Below are 13,003 nucleotides of genomic sequence, written 5' to 3' on the forward strand. Positions count from 1 at the left end.
TATTTCTTCTCTTTTGCATATGTTTGCAATGATTCTATGCCCTATAACATGGTCAATCTTTGTGAATGTGCCATGTGCAGCTGAAAAGAAGATTTATTCCTTTTTGCCCCTATTTATTTTCCTCCACATATCAATTAGATCTAATTTTTCTAGGACTTCATTCACCTCTCTTACCTCTTTCTAATTTATTTTTCAGTTTGATTTATCTAGATCTGACAGAGGAATATTTAGATCTCCCACTAGTATGGTTTTACTATCTATTTCCTTCTTGAGCTCTGCCAGTTTCTCCTTTATGAATTTCGGTGCTATGCCACTTGGTGCATACATATTGAGCAGTATTATTTCCTCATTGTTTATACTGCCTTTAATCAGGATGTAATGTCCTTCCCTGTTTTTTTTAATCATATCTATTTTTACTTTGGCTTTGTCAGAAATCTTAATAGCCACTCCTGCCTTCTTTTTCTCATTTGACGCCCAAAAGATTTTGCTCAAACCCTGAACTTTAAACTTGTGTATGTCCACCCGCCTCATATGTGTTTCTTGTAGACAACATATGGTAGGATTTTGGTTTCTAATCCACTCTGCTATTTGCTTCTGTTTTATGAACGAGTTCATCCGATTCACATTCAGAGTTATAATCATCAGTTGTGCATTTGCTGACATTTTCGAATCCTCCCCTCTTCCTACCACCTTTTTCCTTATATTTTTTCCTTTTAAATCAGTGGTTTGTTATTGAGCCGCTATCCCTTATCCCCTCCCTTGATTAACTTCCCTTTCTACCCCCTCCCTTATTTTTCCCCCTCTTTTTTGTTTTTAAAGGCCTTATGAATTCCCTCCCCCTTTTCCCCTCCCTTTTTTTGACCTCCGCACTCCCCTGCTCCCCTTGGTTTATCCCTTCTAACTTTCTCACAAGGGTTAGATAAGAGTTTTATATCCCAATGGATAGTATAGCTACTCTTCCCTCTCCGGGTTGATTACACTGAGAGTAAGGTTTGATTATTACCTCTTAATGCTCTCTTCCTCTCCTTCTTATAATAGTATTTGTCCCCTCTCCCTCCCATGCCCTCTTTGTGTGTAATAGAATATCCTATTTTCTTATTCACTCAAGTTTCTCTTGGTGTCCCCTGCTATTCACCCCCTCTTTCCCATCCCCCATGTCATCTTAGATTATTTAGTGTTCCACCCTCTCCCTGTGAATTATTCTTCTGATTACTATAATAGTGAATATTATAATAGTGAATAGAGTTCACTACAGAGAATTATACATAATGTTTCTCTACATAGGAATAGAGATAATTAGATCTCACTGAGGCCCTTAAAAAGGCAAATTTAAAAATTATAAGTTTTCTTTCTTTCCCCTCTGTATCTTATTTACCTTTTCATGTTTCTCTCGATTTTTGTGGTTGGATATCACACTTTCCATTTAGCCCTGGTCTTTTCTGTGCAAATACCTGGAATTCTTCAATTTTGTTGAATGCCCATACTATCCCCTGGAAATATATAGTCAATTTTGATGGGTAGTTGATCTGTGGTGGCAGGCCCAGCTCTCTTGCCTTTCTGAATATCATATTCCAAGCCTTGAGATCTTTTAGCGTGGAGGCTGCCAGATCCTGTGTGATCCTGATTGGTGCTCCTTGATATTTGAATTGTTTCTTTCTGGCTTCTTGTAATATTCTTTCCTTTGCTTGGAAACTCTTGAATTTGGCAATTATATTCCTGGGCGTTTTCTTTTCTTGATCAAATATCGCAGGTGTTCTATGAATCCTTTCAATGTCTATATTGCCCTCTTGTTGTAGGACTTCAGGGCAATTTTGCTGAATTATTTCTGTTAGTATGGAGTCCAGGTTTCTATTAATTTCTGTTTTTTCTGGAAGACCAATTATTCTCAAATTGTCTCTTCTAGACCGGTTTTCTTGGTCTTTCACTCTCTCATTGAGATATTTCATGTTTCCTTCTATTTTTTCAGTCTTTTGACTTTGTTTTATTAGTTCTTGTTGTCTTGAGAGATCATTAGCTTCTAGCTGCTCAATTCTAGCCTTTAGGGACTGGTTTTCAGCTATAATCTTTCGGTTTTAGGCTATGATATTTTGGTTTTCGGCCATAATCTTCTGGTTTTCGGCCCTAATCTTCTGGTTTTCAGCTATAAGCTTCTGGTATTCCTTTTCAATCTGGTCATTTCTGGTGTTCAATTTCCTTATCAGTTCATTTGGTTTCTGAGCCTCACTTTCCAGTTGCAAGATTCTACCTTTTAAACTGTTATTTTCTTGCCAGATCTCTTCCATTTTCCGCAAAATCTCAGTTTTGAACTCTTCCATAGCTTGTGAGGAGTTTTCCTTATTTGAGGAGGGTCCAGATGCTTGTTTGTTCTCCTCCTCTGTTTGCTCGGTTGTCTGGATTTTCTCTGTGTAAAAGTTGTCGAGTGTTAAAGGCTTCTTTTTCTTGTTGTTATTCTTTCTCTTCTGAGCTTCCTGAGACTGGGTAGCCATCATTAGCCCAGCAGCTTCTCAGGTTTATCCTCGCACTCAGTGTCTGTCCGCGGTCTATTGGCTCCTGAGGTCTGAGTTCTAGTTTTTTCCAATGTCAAGCCCCCTGGTGGACCCCCTTGCTTGATCTTCTGCAGGAGGTTCCTTTACAAGTCTCAGGGCACTGCTTCCACTGTCGTATACCCGTCCACGCTGGTTCCCCACTCAGGTTTTCAGAGCTTTAGTTCCTGGCTGTGTCTGCCTCCACCCACGCCTCCGCCCGTGCCTGTGCTCTCAGCCCGCGCTCTGCGTCCTGCATCCACTCTCTGCTCCCGCGCTCAGATTTCACGTGCGTTCTTTGGCTTATTGGGGTCCTAAATCTTGCTGCTCTCAGGAACAGGCCCCGGAGCTGCCAATGACTCGATGGGTGCCCTAAACATGCTCTATTTCTTTTTAGTTTGCTTCGGCGCTATAGATGTGTGTGGAGGGGTTGGGGGTGGGGTGGTTGCTCAGCCCGTGATTTAGTGAGAGCTGTTTCACCCCTTTATAGCATGGAAATGCCTCGATTCCACGTACCTTCCACGCTGTGCCCTATTGTGGGGTTCCTCCGTTCGTCTGGACTTGTTTTTATGTCCCCTTGAGGAGTTTTGTGTGTTTCGGTCAGGAAAGGTTAAGAGCTGCTTCTTACTCTGCTGCCATCTTAACCCGCAAGTCTGCTTTCTAATTTTTTAAGTTGCATGCCCAATTCATCTCTGCCCTCCCTAATTTGTTAATATATGCATTCAGGGATATAAATTTCCCCCTGAGCACTGCCTTAGCTGCATCCCACAGAGTTTGGTAGGATGTCTCATCATTGTTATTCTCTTCAATGAAATTGTTGATTGTTTCTATGATTTCTTTTTTAACTGATTGGTTTTGGAGAATCATATTATTTAATGTCCAATTAGATTTTTATTTGCCTGTCCAGGTGCCCTTACTAATTATTATTTTAATTGTATTATGATCTGAGAAGGTTACATTTATTGTTTCTGCTCTTTTGCATTTGTTTCTAATGTTTCTATGCCCTGTTACAAGGTCAGTCTTTGTGAAGGTACCATGTGCAGCTGAAAAGAAGGTGTATTCCTTTTTGTCTGTATTCATTTTTCTCCACATATCTAAATTAAATCTAATTTTTCTAGGACTTCATTCATTTCTCTTATCTCTTTCTTATTTATTTTTTGGTTTGATTTATCTAGATCTGAAAGAGGAGTATTTAGATCTCCCATTAGTATGGTTTTATTATCTATTTCCTTTTTGAGCTCTGCCAGTTTCTCCTTTAGGAATTTGGATGCTTTGTCATTTGGTGCATACATATTGAGCACTGTTATTTCCTCATTGTCTATACTGCCTTTTATCAGGATGTAATGACCTTCCCTGTCTTTTTTAATCATATCTATTATTTATTTGGCTTTGTCAGAAATCATAATTGCCACTCCTGCCTTCTTTTTCTCAATTGAAGCACAAAATATTTTGCTCCAGCCCTTTACCTTAAACTTGTGTATGTCCACCCACCTCATATATGTTTCTTATAGGCAACATATGGTAGGATTTTGGTTTCTAATCCACTCTGCTATTTGCTTCCGTTTTATGGGCAATTTCATCCCATTCACATTCAGAGTTATATTTATCAGTTGTGTATTCCTCACCATTTTGGTATCCTCTCCTAATTCGACCCCTTCTTCTTAGGCTATTTCCTTTTAAACCAATCATTTGTTTTAAACCAGTAACCCTTGTCCCCTCCCTTGATTTACTTCCCTTTCTACCCCCTCCCATATTCCCCTCTTTTTATTTTTAAGGCCTAATGAATTCCCTCTCCCTTCTCCTCCCCTCCCTTTTTTGACTTCCCCACTCCCCTTCTCCCTTTGGATTATCCCTTCTGACTTTCTCAGTAGGGTTAGATAGAGTTCTATATCCCATTGGATATAGCTACTCTTCCCTCTCAGGGTTATTTCCACTGAGAGTAAGGTTTAAATATTGCATCTTAATGCTCTCTTCCTCTCCTTCTTGTAATAATATTTGTCCCCTCCTCTTCCCATGTCCTCTTTGTGTGTAATAGAATATCCTATTTTTCTTATTCCTTCAAGATTCTCTTGGTGTCCTCTACTATTCACCCCCCTCTTTCCCTCCCATCCATATCTTCATAAAACATTTAGTACTCCAACCTCTCCCTGTGAATAATTCTTCTAATTACTACATTAGTGGATACTATAATAGTGAATAGAGTTTACTACAGAGAATCACACATAAATTTTCTCCATATAGGAATACAAATAATTAGATCTTATTGAAGCCCTTAAAGAGGCAAATTTAAAAATAAGGGTTTCTTTCTTTCCCCTCTGTTTCTTATTTACCTTCTCATGTTTCTCTTGGTTTTTGTGGTTGGATATTGAACTTTCCATTTAGTCCTGGTCTTTTCTGTGCAAATACTTGCAAATATTCTATCTTGTTGAATGACCATACTTTCCCCTGGAAGTATAAAGTCAGTTTTGATGGGTAGTTGATCCTTTGTTGTAGACCAGTTCTCTTGCCTTTCTGAATATCATATTCCAAACCTTGAGGTCCTGTAGTGTTGAGGCTGCCAGATCCTGTCTGATCCTGATTGGTGCTCCTTGATATCTCAATTGTCTCTTTCTGGCTTCTTGTAAATTTTTTTCTTTTACTTGGAAGCTCTTGAATTTGGCTATTATATTCCTGGGGGGGGTTTATTTTCTGGGTCTAGTGTAGAGGGTGATCTATGGATCCTTTCAATGTCTATATTGCCCTCTTGTAGAACTTCAGGGCAATTTGGTGAATAATTTCCTTTAGTATGGAGTCCAAATTTCTATTAATTTCTGCTTTTTCAGGAAGACCAATGATTCTCAAATTATATCTTCTAGACCTGTTTTCTTGATCTGTCAGTTTTTAGTGAGATATTTCATGTTTCCTTCTATTTTATCATCTTTTGATTTTTCTTTATTTGTTCTTTTTGTCTTGAGAGATCATTGGCTTCTACTTGCCCAATTCTTCTCTTTAGAGACTGGTTTTCTGCTATATTCTTTTGATTTTCCTTTTTTATTTGGTCTATCCTGTTTTGCAGCTATTTGATTTTGGTCTCCAATTTGCTTATTAATTCTTTTGATTTGGCGGCATCTTTTTCTAATTGCCCAATTCTAGCCTTTAGAGACTGGTTTTCAGTTATAATCTTTTGGTTTTCCTTTTGAATCTGATCTGTGTGCTTCTTCAAGGCTTCCAGCTTGTCATTTCTGGTCTTCAATTTGCTTATCAATTCATTTGATTTCTGAGCCTCACTTTCTAATTATGAAATTCTGCCTTTTAAACTGTCATTTTCTTGCCAGTTCTCTACCATCTTTCTCATAATCTCAGATTTGAACTCTTCAATAGCTTGTGACCAGTTTTCATTTTGGGGGGAAGGTTTGGATATGGTTACTTGTTTGTTCTCCTCTACTGTTTGCTCTGTTGTCTGGATTTTTTCTGTGTAAAAGTTTTCAAGTGTTAAAGATTTCTTCTTGATCTTTCTCTTATGGGGTTCTTGTCTCTGGCTTGCCATTGTTAGCCCAGTGCCCTCTCAGCTTTATCCTCACGCCTAGGGTCTGTCTGCGCTCTTTGGGCTCCTGAGGTCTCAGGTCTAGTTGTTCTCAGAGTCAAGCCTCCTGGTGGTCCCCTTGCTTGTTCCTCTGCCCGAAGCTCCTTAACAGTCTCAGGGCGCTGCTTCCACAGTCTTGCACCCCTCTGCACTGGGTCCCCACCCATGGTCCAAGCCTGTGCTCAGTATCTGCCTCTGCAGCTGCAACTAAGCCTGTGATCAGGTTCACAGTCCGAAGCATTCTTTAGCCTCTTCAGGGTCTTAAGTCTTACTGCTCTCAGGAACAGGTCCTGGTGGTCCCAGGTAGCTGTCAAGGACTTAATGGGTGCCCCAAACTTGTTCTTGTGTGCTGGCTTTGGCCCTGTAGGTGGTGTGTGTGTGTGTGGGGTTGCTCAATTCGTGTTTTAGTAGAGCTATTTCACCTCCTTTTAGCATGGAAATGCCCCGATTCCATGTAACTTCAATGCTTCACCCTGTTGTTGGGCCCCTTCATTCATCTGGATTTGTTTTTATGTCCCCTTGAGGAGTTCTATATGTTTCAGTTAGAAGAGGTCAAGCAGCTGCTTATTACTCTGCCACCATCTTTACCCGGAAGAATCTGTGTTCTTTGTTTTTTCATCTGTACTGGATTCATACTTACCTGTTGTCCAGGTGGGTGGCTTGTCACCTTCTTAATCAGGAACATTAGTTGTTGTCATGTAATTGTGTTAATTTTCATTGTGTTATATTTGTGATGCAAAAAAAATTGCAGTTTTATTTATTTATTAGTTTGTTTATTTTCAATCAGTTCAATTTTCTTCAACAGTACATTCTGTATGCTGTGGATCTGGCTGTGTATTCATTTCACATTCCTCTAATTTATTTGGTTTATCATGCTGTTCTTCATGTACAGCATGTTCTTTTATAGGCTTCACACGTGTGATGTGGAACCAGGGGTCTCTGTTCTCAACTTTGACACATGTTGGGTTAGTTAATAGTACTTGGTAAGGCCCTACCCACTTAGGGTCTAGAATGGATTTCCTTGCAAAGTTCCTCATGTTGACAATATCTCCCAGTTTAAGCTGATGTAAGCTAAAGTCTAAAGGAACTCTGAGTTAACAGTCCAAGTTTGTGCAATTCATCCAGTCTTTTCTTTAAAGCTTTTATGTTTTTATATAGCTGACATTCAGCTCCAAGGTGTGATAAGTGAGCTGACTTCTGGAATGAACTATGCCATGGAGCATGGCCATACAAGAGTTCTAATGGTGATAAGTGCGTGTCACTACAGGGTTGACTTCTCAAATGAAAGAGAACAATGGGGAATGCTTATACCCATTTCAGATGGCTTTCAGAACACACTTTTCCAATTAAAGTTTTAATTTTCTTATTGCACACTTCAATTTGCCCTGATGATTCTGGGTGATAGATGCTATGGGGGCTTCTTTGTATTACCAAGGCCTTGTAAATGTCATGCAAGATATTTTGGGAAAAGTGTGACCTATGGTCTGAGTCAATTCTAGTTGGAACTGAAAATCTCTCTAAGAAGTGTCTTTACCACGAAGGATGAGTTGTTTTTCTTTGCAGGGAACACTTCCGGCCATTGAGTCACCCTGTCAACTATGACTAGGGCGTATTTGTATCCTTGAAAATAAGGCATTGATATGTAATTGATCTGCAAGCACTCAAATGGTGTATATGCCAATTGTCTGCTCCCTAGTCCCTTAATTCTGGTCACACCCTGATTGTGCTGCAAGCAAACCTTGCATTTCTGGAATGTTCTAATTGCACAAGTGGATATACCAGGAGCTGTCCAGTGTCTTTGAATGCCATCCACAAGGGATTGGGTCCCATAATGACCTTTAGAATGTAATGCATTGCATAGGGTATTATATAAAGATCTTGGAAGAATGGGTTTGTCTGCACTAGAAAACCATACACTTCTCACTAATTTGGCCCCTAGGTTTTCATTCCAGTGCTTCACTTCCCTTGAGGAGTATGCCTGTTTTAGATCTGCTTCATCCACCAAGGAGAAGTTCAGCACATGGATGGGACCAAATCAGGCACCATATTTGGCTGTAATGTCCACCCTCCTATTTCCTAATATGACTATCTTTTGATGAGATCGGCAATGCATCACCTCCACCTCTTTAGGTAATTGGACAGCTTCCAGGACTTGGTTTATAAGGCTCTCATAAGCTATTTCCTCCCCACCAGAAGTTATAAACCCACAATATCTCCAGATTTGGCCTGTGCAATGGACCACATTGAACATGTATTTGCTGTCCATATACACTTTTAACCTTTTACCCTGTCCAATCTCTAGAGCTCTGGTGAAACTTAGGATTTCAGTACCTTGAGCTCTCATGGACTTTAGTAGAGCTGCATACCATAAAGTCTCATCTTGAGTCACTACAGCTGCACATGTATACCGTTCCCCATCTCACACGAATGCAGAACCATCGGTAAACAGTGTCAGGTCTGGGGAGGCCAAAGGGATATTGTCTAGGTCATCTCTAGTTTTATGCACTATTTCCAAGGTATATGCACAGCTATGGATGGGTTCCCCTTCTAATGGTAAGTCTGGCATTAGTGTGGCTGGGTTGATCTCCTTACAATGATGGAAAATTAGGTTCTCATTGCCCAGCAACACAATTTGATATTGGGTTAAGCGCTGAGATGTAAACACTTGCAGGTTGTTGTTTTTCAAGATGGTATCTATTTGATGAGGTGAGTACAGCATAATCCTGCATCCTAAAACCAGATCTGAATATTTTTTTTATCATTAGGGCAGCAGCTGCAATTGCTCTCATATATGGTGGCATCCCATTAGCCACAACATCTAGCTGGAAGCTATAATAGGCAATAGGTCTAAACTGAACCCCAAGAGTCTACACTAATACAGCACTAGGTATTCCCTTGTCCTCATGCACAAACAGGTAAAACAGCTTTGCATGGTCAGGGATTCGAAGTGCAGGGCTTGACAACACAGCTGCTTTCAGTTTTTCTATAGCATGCTTGTGCTCCCTTGTACGTTATAAAGGTTCTGAGACAGTGTTCCTAGTAAAGTCTGTCAGAGGTTTTGAGATCAGACTATAACCAGGTATCCACTGCCTACAGTAGCCTGTGATTCCTAAAATTGCATGGAACTGCTTCTTTGTCTTGGGCATGCACAGCTTCTGTATATCTGTAGCCCTCTTTTGGGAGATCCGTCTTATACCCTTTTCCAACATGAAACCAAGGTACTTGACTTTTGGCAAAACCCACTGTAATTTTGCTTTTGAGATCTTGTGTCCCCTAGTGTGTAGCTCTGGTAATAGATATTTGCTGTCCCTTTGACACACTCGAGCATTTGGTGACATTACCAAAAGGGCATCAACATAATGCACTAATTTACTCTCAGTGAATATGATTAATTTAAGGTCTCTTTGCAGGATCTGGTAAAAGATATTTGCACTTTCTGAGAACCCTGGTGGAATTCAGATCCAGCAGATTGTTTACTCTCCCAGGAAAATGCAAAAATCTTCTGACTGGACTCATGTAGGGGTATGGTAAAATATACACAGCACAGGTCCACGACTGTGAACCAGGCTGTGCTGCTTGGAATTTCAGCAATGATATTTGCTGGGCTAGGTACCACTGCATGTCCCTTCTTAACAAAGTTGTTTACTACTCTCAGATCCTGCACAAAATGCCATTGTGTTTTGCCATTTGGGTCTTTCCTCAGTTTTTTAATAGGCATAATGGGTGTGTTGTATTTAGATATAGTATAGATCCAAACACCTTGCTCCAGGAGACTTTGGATTATAGGCCTGATACCCTCTGTGGCCTCTTTGCTCAACCTATACTGAGGGATTCTAGGTAGAGTACCCTCTTTCACCTCGATCTTGATGGGTGTGGCAGATTTTCAAATTCCCACATCAGATGAATACTTTGCCCAAACTGCCTCTGGGATATCTTTCAGTATTTCAAAGATACTCCCCATATGATGTTCCTCTTCATCACCCTCCACTTGCCCTAGGAATAGCAAGGGATAGTGCTTGAGTGACTGTTTGGGTAAGTGTAGGAATATTTGGCCTGACTTATCACACTGGATAGTGGCAACTAATTTACAGAGAACATCTCTCCCAAAAAGGTTGGATGGGTATCCGGGTATCAACAGAAAGGAATGATCTAAAGTCATTGGGCCAATTTTCACCATCTTAGATCTTAGCTTGGGCACCAACTCCATTTGCCCAGTGGCTCCTTTTACTCTCACAGACCCCATTACTGCACAATTTTCCAGTGCAGATGTTAACAAAGACCAAGTTGCTCTGGTGTCAATAAGAGCTGGATAGATTTGATTTCCTATCTTCACCATAACCAAGGGTTCCCTGTCTTTAGCTGTCTGATCAAGAGGTATCAAAGGTGATTCTATCTCAATATCCCCCAAATCTCATTGATCTTCCTCTAGGACTTGCTTTTGTGCTGCCTCAGGATTCTGTGAGTGTAATGATGGCAAGTCTCCTTCAAATGTGGCTTTTTGGACTGCTTGTGCCTTAATTGGCATCCCCAGACCGTTCATGGGCCTATCAGTATCAAAGTGTATTTCAGTTTTCCCAGACCATGAGTAAGGTAGAGTGTCCTTCTCTTCACTGAACATGCTTTGCTTAACTTGTGCAAAGTTAGATTCAGGAGAGGTAATTCTCTGCATTAAAGGAAATTCTTCAGAATTGGGAATGTGTTGTTGGTTCATGACTACATCCCAATCCTGTGAGTCTATGCCTTCTTCTTGTATCTGACCCCTAGACATGTCAGTAACAGGAAACTTAACAGCAGATATACTTTGCATAGGAAATAAAGTCAGGGTTATAGATTCTTTCCTTGTTCCTATTGGTGTCATTTTGTTTCTCTCTTGGATACTGACATTTATGGAATTGAATTCCTTTAAATGCATTAACTCAGAATTTACTCCAAAGGCAGCTCTTTTTGGAGTATCACCGACTTGAAAGTGTGCTGCATCTTTATGCACCTGACTCTGAAGTAGGCTTGATACGAATTCCCTAGCATCAGGGTCCAGCTTTAAAGTTCCTTTATTATTGTAGCTACTAGACTTTCCACTTTCCCTTCCAGCTTCCCTAGTTGGTGATAGAGAAGAGTTTGTGCCTGTGTCTGAGAATTTTGCACTTTCCTTCTCAATTTTCTGCAGGAGTTCATCTCCCTTGTTGACACTGTCTGTTTCTAAGAGATCCCCCTTAGAACACCTGTCTAAAATCATTGCCCTTGTTGTTTGGCCTTGCTGAAATACTGATTGATATAAATGATCCAGTCTTACTACAGAATGATGTTTCTTTCCCAGTACAGTGAGAATCAATGAATTCTACTTTCTTTAAGCTTGAATCAAGAACTTGTGCAGATGTGCCTGGTTCCCTTTCATTATTCCGCACATCACTGTTTCCCTTCCCATAAATTCTCTCCTTTATTTCTATTATATCCTCCTCAATTTGCAACTCCTCCTCCGTCATTTCTTTGTAACTTTGTGTTACATCCACCAACCCATAATTTATAATTTCTTTTCCACTCATTTTGTCCTTCCCACTTTCCACTGCCACATCATTGCCACTGCCCTTATCTGTCCTCGCAATAACTAAGGCTACTTCCTTGATTCATAAGTTGGTATGTGGTCTCTCTCCTTGGGACATGTATTCCTCCATCTTAGACAAACTAGGGGAGTTACTGAATTTAGCACAGTTATGGTCACAACATCTGGCCTTTGCTTTGTCACTATATCTGGTGTTATCCCTGTTGTTATTGTTGTTATACCTAGAATTATAGTAGGTGTTTCTCCTATTGTTGTTGTTATTGTTATTGTTTCTATTGCCAAAATTTATCTGAGAATTAAACCTACAGTTCCTAACAATATTCCCAAATTTTGAGCAAAGAAAACAACCCTTGACAGAGTTGTTATTATTGCTGCTATTATAGGAGGATTGCATAGGCCTACTCTGGCTCCTCTGATTGCTGGACATCAGAGCCATGTTCTTAATTTCCTCTATCTCCTTGGCCTTTTGATCTTCTTTTAGCTATCTTTTTAGTTTAGCAATCTCCTTATACTTTTCTGAGGCTTTTGATTGCTTTGGCTCACTATCCCTGGACTCATGCACATATGCTGCTCTCTTTCTCAGTTCCTCAGTGGGCATGGCCTCCCATTGTGGGCAATGTAACTTGAAATAGGACTGGATGTGGTTTACACTGCCTTTTAAGAACTGCTGTCTGACATGCTGAATGTTGTCTTCAGCTGTCATGTCCCTGAATCCCAGAATAGTTTTGTCTGCCTCTAAGAGCCTGTCCAAATATAGGCTTGGGTGTTCTTCTCCTTGCCTTATTTTCTTGAAGGACATCCATGCATTTGAACACCTTGCATGGAGCCCCCTTGCATTAGTTAAATCCTCTCTGCACCTTTTGAGATAAGCCACATTTGCATGGGAGGAGAGTTCTAGGTCCTGGTGTTGCTCAGGCCACAAGGCTAGGTTGGGGTTGGTCCTAGTCTCGGCTATAAAGTTTGCCTTCTCACTAGGGGTGTATAACTCCAATAAAAGCAGTTGCACATCTTCAAATGTGGGGTTGTATAATCTCACAGCCCTTTTATATTCTTTTATCGACTTATAGGGATTTATGTAGAACTGAGGGAACCTGCTTTTTAAGATTTCCAAATCACCCCCTGAGAAAGGTTTGTAGCCCTTGACATGAATCAGGTTGCACTACTGTTGTATCAGTAATGGGGAGGACAGTTACAAGAGGAGCTTCAGCCCCTGCAGCCTGTTGTTCTTCAATGTTCTTATCTGTGGCCTTTTGATTAGTATTGTCTCCCCCCTTCTTTGGTGTAAGTGTATCTTCAATATTTTCTAGCTGCATGATTGTTTTTGCATCTAGATCCTTTCCTTCTCTGATTGCTTATTTATCT

The sequence above is a fragment of the Gracilinanus agilis genome, chromosome 2 (assembly GCF_016433145.1).
Source record: "Gracilinanus agilis isolate LMUSP501 chromosome 2, AgileGrace, whole genome shotgun sequence".
Classification (NCBI taxonomy): Eukaryota; Metazoa; Chordata; class Mammalia; order Didelphimorphia; family Didelphidae; genus Gracilinanus; species Gracilinanus agilis.